General features: G+C 35.0%; 2 protein-coding genes across 7 annotated transcripts in view; one reads left to right on the top strand and one right to left on the bottom strand.

Annotated features, from left to right (window-relative positions):
• The window catches only part of LOC118446899 (uncharacterized), a 42,316-nt gene that overhangs the window by 13,850 nt on the left and 14,986 nt on the right, over positions 1-13,480 (bottom strand). Inside the window, exons 1-2 of one of the 5 annotated variants that reach the window (XM_085656070.1) lie at positions 7,112-7,210; positions 6,758-6,950 (exon numbers count right to left, since the gene is read on the bottom strand). The exons of 2 other annotated variants lie outside the window; for them this stretch is intronic. The gene's annotated coding sequence lies outside the window, so the exon portion shown is untranslated. Of the gene's footprint in view, positions 1-6,757; positions 6,951-7,057; positions 7,229-13,480 lie in introns of those variants that run through there. 2 more of the 5 variants (XM_035878084.2, XM_035878086.2) reach the window with 2 other exon arrangements.
• The window catches only part of LOC118446898 (uncharacterized), a 59,869-nt gene continuing 58,409 nt past the window's right edge, over positions 12,021-13,480 (top strand). For both annotated transcript variants that reach the window (XM_035878082.2, XM_085656067.1), the window contains exon 1: positions 12,021-12,253. The gene's annotated coding sequence lies outside the window, so the exon portion shown is untranslated. The remainder of the gene's footprint in view (positions 12,254-13,480) is intronic.

Here is a 13,480-nt window from a genome sequence, read left to right as displayed (position 1 = left end):
CGATGCAGATCATTGGAATAAGACGATTTGTCGTCCTCTGCGACCCACATTCCGTTGCGTACGGGACGGGATAGGTAGCAAAGTAGGTTGTGCCCGTGGAAAAGGTAGCGGGGCTCGGGATGAATACTCAACCGAGCAGCCACCCCTTTCGCTCCTCATCCACCCTCTTTCCCTGTCCTTCCTACACCCCTGACAGGAGTGGACGGTTTCGTGTCAGTGGACCGAGCTGGGAGCAGTGCATCCTGGGCTCGCGCCTCTCGTCCTAGTTTCTCTCATACTCGTCTCTCCCACTCTCTCTCTCTCTCTCTCTCTCTCTCTCTATTCTTCTCTTCTCTCCTTTACACTTTACGAGGTACGTCCCATCTTTTGCCTCTTCAACATTATCAGTTCCACCATCGCTTCCGACACCCGTAAGTCTTTTCAATTCCATTATTCTTAGTTCGTTTTCTGAGCCTTCGTATTTGCTTGGTGTCTGGCTAAGCAACTTCGACTGTTATTCGATTGCTCTTCTTTACCTTACCTATTGCATCAATCTATAATACTTCTACGTTTGCACTACTTTCAGAGATAACTCCGATAGGACCTACCTTTGTCTTGCTATTCTGGCTCAGCGTAATAAAAGAGAATGAGAGAGAAACTACTTTTACTACTTTATTATTTCACCATTCCTTTTTCCAGAATTCATCACTTATCTCTCCTAAGAACGTTTTTATATTGGTTTTATATAATATTATATGTTTCTTGAAAATCTTCACCCTGTGTCGCTTCTTCGTAAGACGACACCATCAAATTTGGTGAATAAACAATTCTTCATCCTCGTTGTCCTTCGATTTTATTTTACATCGATCGTACCTTCTTTTGTTTTATAGACAGGCATTATCGAAGTGACACTTTAATGGAAGGCTTGGTTTCGTCTGTGAACCTTTGTTCCTGTCAGCAAGACCCTCCCTATGCATGCATATATGCGCCAAGTTCACTTGATTGTTATTATCAAGGATAGTTTTTTTATATAAGCTATAACGGGTATGTATATATATATATATATATGTATATAGTATTAATTTCTAATAGATTATAAAGTCAATTCGTGATCACGTGATTGGCAACAATATTTTTGACCACTTCAGATATTTTACAAAAGATCAAAATAAAAAAAAAAGCATTTCGACATACAGATCGATCGACGCAGAATCGCCAGAAGATTTTCCATTTCGGTGACTACTTCCGTATCTAACTAACTTACAATTAGTTCGCTCGGATCAAAACTTGAAATCATTCACCGGGAAAAGTCTTGTTAGTTTCTCTGGTAAAAAAGTAAAATAAGGAAAAAAAGAGTCTCTATCGTTCCTTTTCAAACAAACGTTTTTATATCACAATAACGTCCGGTTATACCAAACGAGAACGGATATTTTCCCAGTTGAAATATTAACTCTATGTTATCGTTACGAAATATCGAAAGCTCACTGTCAACGTCGAGCTTTTTCGCGTCAAGGCCAAGTTTTTCTAAAGACCTTGCTTGAAAGAGCCCACGATCAATGATTCCCGTCCTTGATGACATTGAAAAATTATTTCGAAAAAAGAAAATTGGCGAGATTACGAATTCGCAGATCGATCTCAGTGGGAAATAATATCTATATTTATAAATCTCTTTCTTTTTTTTTTCTATTCAAGAGATCAATGAATACTTACAAAGATCTCTCGTTTCTTTTCGCAAAGTCTATAACGATTCATATATAATATTGAAGGGTATGCACCGGCCAAAAAGAAATTCTTCTCATCGTTCCATTAGATAAACGCTGGAATCGAATCGTTTACCACAGCGATTATTATTCGAGATGATTAATTGATATTCATGATAGAAAGGAGCATTGTATTACACACGAGTGCTCCGAACGAAGATTCATTTCAATGACTACGATACGTCAAAATTATATCCATCCCTCTATTCCATTCCCTTTAGATCGGCTACTCTACGTTAGTACTGGCTTTGTTCAAGATAAAACGAACCATTCCGATTCTTTTTAATGTTGCTCATGAGAGCAACAAATTTTAAAGATGACGTTCACGAATCCCCCATATTTATAAGTAATGTATTAAATAAAGAATGTAGAAAAAGTAGGATTATATAGAAATAAACACAAGGGAATTTTTCTAATATTGTGCTTTCCAAGTTTTAACTTTCCCGATTAATATTTTCGATCACTTAATTTCACTTTTAATTTAACATCAATCAATAGCTTCGTTACGTCTAGATGACGATTGTATTATTATATAATTCTTTTTGTATAATAAAAAATAATATCATATTTTAACTTGCACATTTAATCAAAGTAATGTGATTTTTTCCAAATGAAATAGCAAAATCATTAATTCTCAAACCTAAAAAATGTTTACCTAATACAATGAGTTTCTAGAATTCTTTTTCTTTTTAATCGTCTCACGATTAAATTTAGAAAATTATATCTTCTATAAATTTTCGATACATTGGATAATTTATTACGCTCCTTCAGCACAGCTTGGTATAACTTTTACATTAGAATTTTGTTTAAATTGTTAATTTCTTTCTTAAATTATATTTCAAAAACGAATAATTCCGAGAAATTTGTATAACACCATAATTTATTGTTTTCCGAGAGAACAACTTAGTACACAATTTTGAAATTCATGCTTCCTCTAAAGAAGAAATTTTTTTTAGTCCATTTTAAAAGTAGGAAATATTTTACAAAAGGGCATAAACTTAGTACAAGCCAGTAAAGTTTTAATTTCAAAAAATTCGAAAATTCCAATGTTAATTTTGCAGACACATAAGAAGGAAGTAAAACGAGACGGAAAGAACTAATCAGCATTTTGGTTTTTTAACGATAGTACGGGAATGTAATTCATGATTAATGACTGGAATTATTTTAAATATTGTTACAATTTTTTAATGCATATGCGGTTTTTGACGAATCGTTTTATTTTTCTTCATTTTACTTTTAAACCCGAAAATCAAATCGATCTCGTATGAGCCGTTCTTTGATACAAATTTCAAATCAATTCGTTCAACTATTTAGACTAGGACTATACGTGCGTTTTATATGCCACGTATTCTCCGTCGGAGTAGAATCTTGACTGAATGAGCGTTTTACGGGCGTTTTACACGCCAAACGTATTGTATCGCATTACATATTTTGTTTTCCGCACGTGACGCACGACAGGCGACATTTCGCAAAGAGTGTCAGAACGTGTTCCATACTTGTTATGTCAGTTGCATTAAAACACAATTCCTATTTCGGCGGAGAAAACGCAACGTGCAACACGCGGCATGTAAAATGCCCGTGTAATCCTGACATTAAACTATAGTACCAATATGTTTTTGTTTGCGCACACACGCATACATAACATATGCGTTCAACTATGTAAATACGTACGTAATACATTTTTGCAAGGGACTTCAAGAAGAACAAAAGAAATCTTTCTTTAAATCCACGAAATTTTAGATTTTCAGTCAACTTTCGTGTCAAAAGTGTTGCAGAAATTTATGTTACTTTTTACTATTTTAAAAATTTCTACAGTCTTTGAGAATTTTCCGTTATACATATGATATTTTTCTAGAAATATTTGAATTTCCAAAATATTTCCATTTTGAAAAGAGACAAAGATGTAATTCACCGAAGAAATTACCTGTTTATCCTCCTTGCAAGTAACCTCATTGTTTATATATTAATGTTTAATGTTAATAATTAATTTTTATATAAAATGTAAAAAATGATGTATACCGTAATAATAATTTCGGAAATAATGGTTTGTTACACTTTGCGCTACGTTAAGAGCATAAAAAATTTCCTGCGGTCATACCTGAAAAAGGGAGGGAAGAAAATTAATGGATCGATAGTTTCATCTAGGTTGCTTCGTAAGTCGTATCCAATTTCTTCGTATCCAATATAAAATATGAGTTAAGTATATCATTTGATAAATTAATACTCGGCACTATATTTCCTGCCATTCCTTCCTTCCTTTTCTCCCTTAATACTTAAATATACCTGCATTAGAAGGCTTAATGTTATCCCGTGAAAGGAATAATGAATAAATAAAAATTCGTATGAGTTGCAGACAGGTCCACGACAATGCTGTGGTAACAGCCTCGCCTTTAAATAATCGACTTACGTTATCGTAGCTTACTATGTAGAACAATCATGGGAATTCGCCTTGTCACGCGAGAAATGACGTAGAAATTGTTCTACGAAAGTCTAACAACGACACGAAAGAAAAGTAGTCCGTAGTAATAAATTGATTAGGCGGTAAACGAGCCATAAAGATCATCGAAGTATTAGAAAGAAATATACCGCTTTTGATATTAGTTATCTAATGGCCACGTAACGTGGACGTTTTTATTCTTTTATAAACGAAAAAGAGATGAAAACAAGCGTTAAAAAAATTTTGCCCTTTATCCAAGGGCAAATGATTTATTATACATTTATTATACATTTATTATACATCTTGATAATAAATCGTTTATCGTTGGAACAATTATTGCAAAAGAAATAAATTAGAAACACTGCGTATGATAAGAAAACAAAGGATTGACAGATCTTATGTTCTCTAGAAAACAAAGGGTTGACATATCTTATGTTCTCCATAATTTCGATGGACTTAACTTGGCATGAATCGAAGAAGAATAAAGTACGAAAGAAAGTATATTTGAATGGGTTTCTAAACGAGAAGGACGTATGTTATATCTCATGAGATTAATAGGAAAACGTAGAAAAAACAATTCATTGCTCGCCGTAGCAATTAAAGAAGCAGTTGATGTAACTTTTACTTTGACAAAAAAAAAAAAAAACAAATAATAATCTAATAATAATTTTTATTAACTGCGAGTACAAAATTGTATGTAAAAATGTAATGCATTCATTATTGATTTTCAAAGTCGGAGAAAGGCATATGTTACCCACTAAAAATTATAAAGCAATTAATTGTCTTTAAGTTTTCCTGTAAATTTCATGAAATGTAATATTCTAATAAACAACCATTCATTTCGTGATGAATTGTGCGAGCGTTACAAGCTTTTCCTTAAAAAAAAAAAAAAAAAAAAAAAAAAGAAACATGACCCGACGTTTTGAATAACGAATGTTAAGCGTTATTGAGAAAAAAATATACTTTTTCAGTAATGTTCACATTTCAGTTTTTTGATTTCTCTCAAAATTACATTGACAAACATCTCTGTCAAGCGGTATTCGTTCGATGACCCGAGAAAAGATAAATGGAAAAAAAAAAGAAACAAGAAAAAAGAGAGTAGTTTTCGACCATCATGGTAGATCATCGTGCAAGCTATCTTTTTCAGAGTTTGCAGAAAACCGTTTCACGGTTTCACGGCTCGAATTCTAACCGTATTCGGGTCAAATTCGTGCCAACGAGTAATCCTAAACCATCAAACAAACTTCGCGCCCGTTCGATGCCGGATACTTCCTTTCCCTCGTTCGTGTAAAAGCTTCCGTTCCAAAAAAAAAGGCAACCTCAGGATGGGTTAAGGAAAATGACGCAATAATGGCATCAGATTTTCTTCTCGATTTTCTAATGGCAAAAATAATCAGAACCTTTCAAAGTGATCTTTTTACCTAAAAAAATACCTATCGTTTGTTTCGTAATATAATCGTGTGTTTTTTCAAATTAGTTATAGCTTTGATAACAAGTTGGGTTAAAAAAAAAAAAAAGAAAAGAAGAAAAAAGAAAACTTCGTTGAAAAGTGACAAAACAGTGCAATAACGTTTGTTTCGATAGATCCAAGCGTAAAGTTAATTGCGCAACAAGGGCCGATGCTTTGGTACTTTCCGATATAAAATGTGAACAGCGCAATACGCCACGTGACATAGAAACGGTTAATAAACTCTGTACGAGTAACGTCTATAAGAAGAATTTTCTTTTTTCCTAAATTCTTGCTTTTATTTATTTCGAGTGATATCCTATTGATTTTTTCATCCTGAATTTTTAATATAATTCATGCAATTATCTTACAGTAAAATAAGAAACTCATGAAATTATAACTTTCGAATATAATTTTATATTACGATGGAATGAATCGTGCAAAGAAAGTTCTATCAGTAAAATCCATATATTCGAATCAATGATTACATTGGAATATCTGATAAGAACTTAGACTAATCTCAAAGCTTATGAAGTAATGATATATAAAAAAAAAATGATACGAAAGTTCTTTCAGAGCGTCCAATAGAAAATAATTTTCAACAATTAATATCGTCTCAATCATAATATCGACATTTTTGAAATGAGCTTAATGGACAACAAAATTCCATTCCCAAAATTCGCTTTCACGTCATTGGCATTGAGCAGCTCTCTCGAATCTCTTCTCCACCACTTGAATCATCCCCAATTCGCTCTCGAATCCTTTAGCGTGTTCGATTACGCGAGATCGAGTAACCTGTTCGCTTACAAGTGACACTAGAGAGAGGGAGAGGGGGGGGGAGAGAGAGAGAGAGAGAGAGAGAGAGAAGTCAAAAAGAATAGACGATGAAGAAATTAAAAAAAAAAAAAAAAAAGAAAAAGAAAGAAAGCGAGAATCGGCAAAACGCGTGGTAGAGAGATGTCGATAACAAAACGACATAAAAAATATGCAATTGACGACGGAGAAGAATATAAAGGATATAAAGGAGTAGAAAAGAAGAACAAAAGAATAGTAGTGAGCTGTTTTAAATTACTTGTACCTACCCCGCGGACCGTACTACTTACACACATACAAAATGTCAAAACAACCACCCACCATCGTTTTATTGATCCACAATGTAGCACTCTCTTTCTATCTATATTTCTATCTCGTCTTTCTATCTCTGTTTGTCTGTTTGTCTCTTTATCTTTGCCTTTCTCTGTTTCTCTCTCTCGCTCTCTCTCACGCACGAACGCGCACAGACACGTCGACCCTTCGCGTCTCTTCGGCCATCCGATTGCGTAGTAAACTCGAAAAAAAAAGATTTATTTCGTTTTGGCAAGGAAACAAAGACGATACGATCATGTCGCAATGACGATAATTCCAAAATACGAATATATAAAGGAGATTACTCACGAAGAGATGATTTTCAAGTTGAATAGAAGAATATTGGACACGTATGGTACTCACTGTATCTCTTTTCCTCATCCGAGATCGCCGACAACGATGGTATACTTGAAATCCAGGTGGCGAGACGGGTCGAGACTCACACGGGATGCCGAGGCACAACGGCCATCTTGCAATGAGTGTTCTGCCCTCTGGACGAGTCGCCATAAAGTTACTGTCCTCATAGAACCACCCTCTCTTAGCCTCGTGAACTTTACTATATATCTTGCCCTCCATTCTCTTTTCCTTCTCGTTTCCTTTTCCTATATTGTTCTTCTTTTTTCCTTTCGTAACGTTGCCCATGGAATTTAATAATGTCTCTCGATCTGTATAAATATCGAATTATACGAAAGTTTAAGTTCTTTTTCGAAAGTTTCCAGATAATTTCATAAACGTCGATGCCTCTATATTTTAGAGCAAAGCCTGGCAGTAAGGTTCATCGAATTATACCTGTTCGAGAAACTCCCGAGTTAAGAACCAGAGAAGAGCCGTCAGCGTTGCCTGTACCACTACCATTGCTACTAGTTGGCTGCGAGCGTTTTGCAAATTCAGCTACAAATTTTGCTACTCAAACGAGCTCTGTCTCCTACGCGCGCTCTCTCTCTCTCTCTCTCTCTCTCTCTCTCTCCCTCTTTCTACAACGTCTGCCGATGTAACGTGCAAGCTCCGGGATCGATGCTGCAAAAGTGTTTTATCGAACTCGTTGATCAGGAAAAAAAGAGCTTTGTCACCAATTTCGATCTTTCTTTCCGTTTTTTCTTAACTTCCAAAAGGAATTTAACGCCGTATTTTTTTCAAAAATATCGTTCAAATCAAACATTTCCTTTCAAGCTTTATGAGAGATTTTCAAGAAAAAGTAAGATTTCAATTCGTTCTCGTATACTTTTGATATCACTCTTGTCTCGATATACATGGTCATCGTTGCGTTTCAATTATTTTGAATATTTTTTTATACGTTCGATGAACGAACCTTCGATATTCAGAAAGCAATGATGAACGATGTTCCTTGGCCGATATCTAGCTTCAAAATTTACACTTGTATAAGTTCCATTCTCGTCGATCTTAACGTCGAGTTTTTATGACGAATGTGATCGCAAACGTCCCATGAGAAACTGTCCGTAGCTTTTAAAACTTCTCCCGGCGCGTAGTTTTGTTGGTGGCTAGTGTAAAGCTTCAAGGATATCGCTACCCTTTGCATCGACTTTTGGTCAACGATGAAATATTGGCTATGAAGGAAAGATACGATAAAAAAGTAGAAAAAAGGAAGATATCAGAAAAGCAAACTTACACTTTTCGATTTATTCTCTCCTCTTCTTCTTCTTCTTCTCCTTCTTCTTCTTCTTCTTCGGTAAGAACGTTCGACTTATCTTTTATTTTTTGTTCTCTCAACCATTGACGTCGTCGTCCTTCGTCGTTTTCTCTTCTCTCACGAGAGATTTCGTTATTTACCAACGCGATAAAATGCGAGGGCCGAGATTACTTACACCCTGACTTCGTGGATCTTAAACGTTTTAATTAAAAACTTGACTCCAACGGCTTGTCGGATTATTTCATTTATTAATAACACCTTTGAAATGTTCTCACCTACATACAGTTTTACTACTTTTATTAACAATCATGAAAGCTTAACATCGATTAAATTTCTTTATAGAAAGGATTTTTGTAAAATGTTCACCCTGGTTAGAAACGATTATCCGTTTCATTGGTTATAATATCGTTTGATCGATCTTTTTGACAGCCTTGAAATGAAAATCTCATATTACGGTCTATGACATCTTGAAAAAATTCTTAGGGATCGGAAAACAAGATCTCTTTTGTTATTTATCGTTATTAAAATTCACGTTCGTCTCGACAAAGTCGCCCGCGAGTGGATTTCTTTGTTCTCATACTCGAAGTCAAATGTCTTTCTTTGAATCGTACCAAGAAATTTGAAGTTCGAAAAGAGAAATTTTCAGAATATATATTGAGAATGGGTATTCGTATTGTAATAACTGAAGTAATTTGAGAAGAAAGCATTCATCTCGAACAAAGAAGCTTGAGAACTCTCCACTTCCGTTTTTCAATTTCTCTCCATCTCACCGGACCCACCCCTGTCTCTTTCTTTCTGCTTCTTGTCTTTGCTCTCAGCTCTCTCCGCTTTTCATTGAAGAGGATGTATCATCTTGAGAACCGATCGCGGTACTTGTGTTTCTGCGAGACTTGATTCTCATTAAAAATTCACGCGAACCAAGCGGAATGGTATCTCGAGACTTTAATCAATCGCAAGTCCCGACCCACTTAAGTCGAACCATTCTTGTTGTGCATTTCGCACATGAATTAATGAGAGACAGAAGGTTACGTCGAAGGATTTTCTAAAATCCTTCGTTGTTGCTATTGGCAAGGATCCTCTTTCAAAAATATTACAGTTTTCGATGCAGATGTGAACTTTGTATGTTTGTTTTGTCGTAAACACCATTAATTTTCTCGTCAATTCGATACCTGCTTGTGTTTACTCCCTAATATGATTTCAAGTTAATTGATTTACGCTTAGTCCGGAAATACAGATCGATTTAATAAGAGTTTAATTACAAAATACTTTTATCGATCCGTTCCTCAGTTTATTTTATTATACGATCTATAATAAATAATAGATCGAGATAAAAAGTTTACGCAACTTTTCTTATTTGACATTAAAATTATGATATAATTTTGAGATCTTAATTGAAAAACAGTTCGCATAGTGTAAGCTCTCGCAACAATCTTTCGTTTTTTCTTTTAAAAAGAATAAGTTTGACATTTATAAATACGTATTTTCTGAAGTTTATTTGCACGAACGCAAACTAAACCGTGAAAATGAATTACGTACGTGTGGGGATAGATAAACATTCATTAGTTGATCGGATAGATTCTATCAGTGAATTTATATATTTATTAATGAATTTATTAGAAATGATAGTCCTTCTTATAGCATCCTACTAAAGCATTTTGGAGCATTACTTATATATCTCTAACAAATTAAAAAGAACTCGTTATCCGCCAATGAATTTCCATACAACATCACACAAAATAAATCTATTATGAAATATAAATCAATCGAAATAAAGACAAATACGTGTTTGCATTGAATATCATTGTGCGAGACTATTAAATAGTAATGCCTGCAAAATGCTTTCGCAATCTATCTGTGAAAGCAACTTGCAGATCGCTACAAAGTTGTCTCTTTTGTTGATGTAATTTAATTTTATTCCTCGAAAAAAGCAATTTATTGAACTCCATCAAAGCAATGAAAAATCTTTTATTGGTAATTTACTCTAAAAGAAAGTCAATTCTTTTGATAGGTACATTTATTACATATAAGCGTATCGAATTCTACTATTCGCTTAACTTTTTTTTTTGTAAGTATTATAGGTAAGGTTTTAAAACGTGCTGTTCTTCTCCGATTCAAAAGTGTACTCTTTCGGCTATCATCGAATCTAATGCCATCCAACTCGAAAACATTTGCACTGGAGAGATCTCGAAAAATGGTTAATTCGATTCTCCGCAAAGTTGAGGTTGGAAAGTTATTTGATACCGTTATCTAACACCAGGTGATTTTTATTTCTACGGATAATTCTCGTACATTTTAAATGGTTCTTTTATTAAAAACGTGTAGAAAACAACGAACATGTCATTTTGAATTTCGAATTGTTTTTTCCGTATGTTGTATGCTTTAATACGTTCGTGTCATTTAAAATATTAATTAAAAAGTAATCTACTCGATTTATATTATATTTCAACGTCGAGTAACATGGATCTTAATTTAAATTCTAGAATTAATGATATCAAATGATTAAATAACTTTCATCCCCTCTGTACAAATGCATTTTTGTAACACTTCTTTTATAAGCTCTCACAGAAGACGCATACCTTCCAATTCGTCTTTTAAGCTAACAAGTTACTAATTCAAACGTAGATAAATATTCATGTACACGTATTAGTATTGTGGTTGGATTTCCAAAGTTTTTTCTTTTTTTTTCTTTTTCATTAATTAGAAGTGAATCTCTCTCTCTCTCTCTCGAGAGAGAGAGAGAGAGAGGGAAAGAAGTTTTTTCTCTGTCTCTCTTTTGAAGATTTAAGACCTTCAAGATATTTAAACTGCAATGCGTCTATAGATTTCTAAAGAATGGTCCAAACGAAAAAGATAAGAAAAAAAGAAATGAAAGGGTTGAGAAAATATTCGTTGTCAAGAAAAAGGCGGAAAAAAAGAGAGAAGAGAAAAACCCGACCCAGACGGAATCATTAACCGTTCTACATTTTATTGAAATTATTCTGTTTCACGTATTCCATTGCATTGTTTATACCGAAATCATTACGTAATTCACGTTTCAATGATCCACATTGCACAAAAAGAAAGATAGAGAGACAGAGAGAGAGAGAGAGAGAGAGAGAGAGGAGGAATTCCTCGATAAACGTGAGGGAGGCAAAGAACGGAAAAAAGCGCGCGTGAGAACTTCCGGATTGGTGGGATCTTGGCTCTCGGTACGCGCGCGAAGAGCGAAAACTCGAGAACGCGCATACGGCGGATCGCGACGCTTGCGCCACTGTCGACAAATCGATGTTGTGTGCGTGTATATGTGTGTGTATGTGAGAGAGTGAAAGAACCAAGTCTAATAGAGAGAGAGAGAGAGAGAGAGAGAGCTTGGTGGAGAACAAATGGAAATGACGAGACAGAGAGAAAAGACGAAAGGAAACAAAAAGTGAACTGAGTGAGAGCCAGATAGCAAAGCTTTTCCCATCCTCCTTCAATTCCCATCATTCGTTACGATTCTCTCTTTCTCTGTCCAACCACCCTCCCTTCCTCTCCCCCACCCTCACATCGTTTCCGATCTCGTTCACCCTTCCTCGGTCGCTGCCTCCCTCTCTCCGCTAAGTTAAGCTCCAACTCGGTTCAGCGGAGTTCAGTTGCGCCACTCGGCCGTGGTGTTCACGTGCCGCTGCTAGCTCCGACGATCTATGTTACTTCAAGATCTAACGATTATCAATCTCTATATTAAATAATTCCTTTAAGTAAAGAATACAATCATAACCGGGCTGTGTCATCATCCTGCTGTGTCTATCCGGTAAAGTTTCAAGAGACAAGGGGGAGAAGAGGGAACAGAGGGTGTCGGTACGCGCTCAATGTCCTCCTTCGCGGACATTCGCCTCAAGGTAAGAATCTCGATCATCGTACACTTGTACTATACTTTTGTATTTTGAATGATTTCAAGCGCGTCCATTCGTTTTGAAATCTATCTTTTCGTCGGTACCTGTAGCATCACTTTTTATTTTTTTATTTCTTTATCATCGTTGTTTTCCTTTTTCTACTTTCTTTATATGTTTGCATTTCTTCCGCGTTACCGCGTGTTCTTGTTTATGAAGGGATGTTCGAAAGAAGAAATAATTTTGAAACGTTTTGTCGAATCAGTATTAACAATTTAAATGCACTTTAAAGATGCATGACTCTAATAAAGTTTATATCCCTGATAGTATGTTTCTTTCGTACGTGTTATTAATTTTTTAATAACATATACGAAAACGAACGATGAATATCCATTCGTGTTAAAAGGTATTAAAAGTTCAAATGTATGAAGAGCTAAGTATTAAAAAGTATAAAAAGCCTAAGATGGAGCTAGTATACAAAACATTTGAAGTGTTAAAATTGGAAAGTGTCAAAGAGGTGGAAGAGTTCATAATTGGCACATTCCAAGGTTCTTAAAGGGTTAGGAAAACTTCGAAAAGACACATTTTCTATTATATACTATATTATTGTAAAGATCAATGAAAATCAAAGTTCGCATAAATGATATTCGACCCGGATGATTCTTTCATGTTAATTAATTTTACGATTGTTTCGATAATGCAATCAATGATAAAACGAAGGAAAAATATGCGACAGAGCTTATGACTTTCCATTGATAATGAATCATAGTTCATCGGTTCGTTCAATTTCCAATCGTATGTGACATCGTAGATGGTAAGCGTAAACGACGAACGTTAAAGTTTCACTCATCGTACGTGTCAATTTTCGTACCCATCTACCTGATTGCCTGACTCCTTCCTATAAAAAGATTTTACGGAGAGTTCAATAGCGCGAAATAATTTCTTCTACAAAATACTCGTATTCGTTTTTCTTTTTCTATCTTTTTTTTTTTTATCTCCTTATCTTTGTTCTCTTTCGCATGTTATTCGAATATCAAGGATCAATATCCATACGCTTTTCCTAATGCAAATTTTAACACCATTAAGATCTAGATCCTTTTCTGCAACTTCTTTTCCTCTTTTATCTCTTCCTTATTTTTTGCGGCATATCTCTCTTCTTCTTCTTCTTCTTCTTCTTCTTGCATTCACCGCAGTCAACCGTAACCAATGATGCCATTGTACGTATGCTTCCATTCC

This window comes from Vespa mandarinia, chromosome 3, assembly GCF_050613455.1.
Source record: "Vespa mandarinia isolate Hongniang chromosome 3, ASM5061345v1, whole genome shotgun sequence".
Taxonomy (NCBI): domain Eukaryota; kingdom Metazoa; phylum Arthropoda; class Insecta; order Hymenoptera; family Vespidae; genus Vespa; species Vespa mandarinia.
This window is presented reverse-complemented; position numbering and strand designations above follow the sequence as displayed.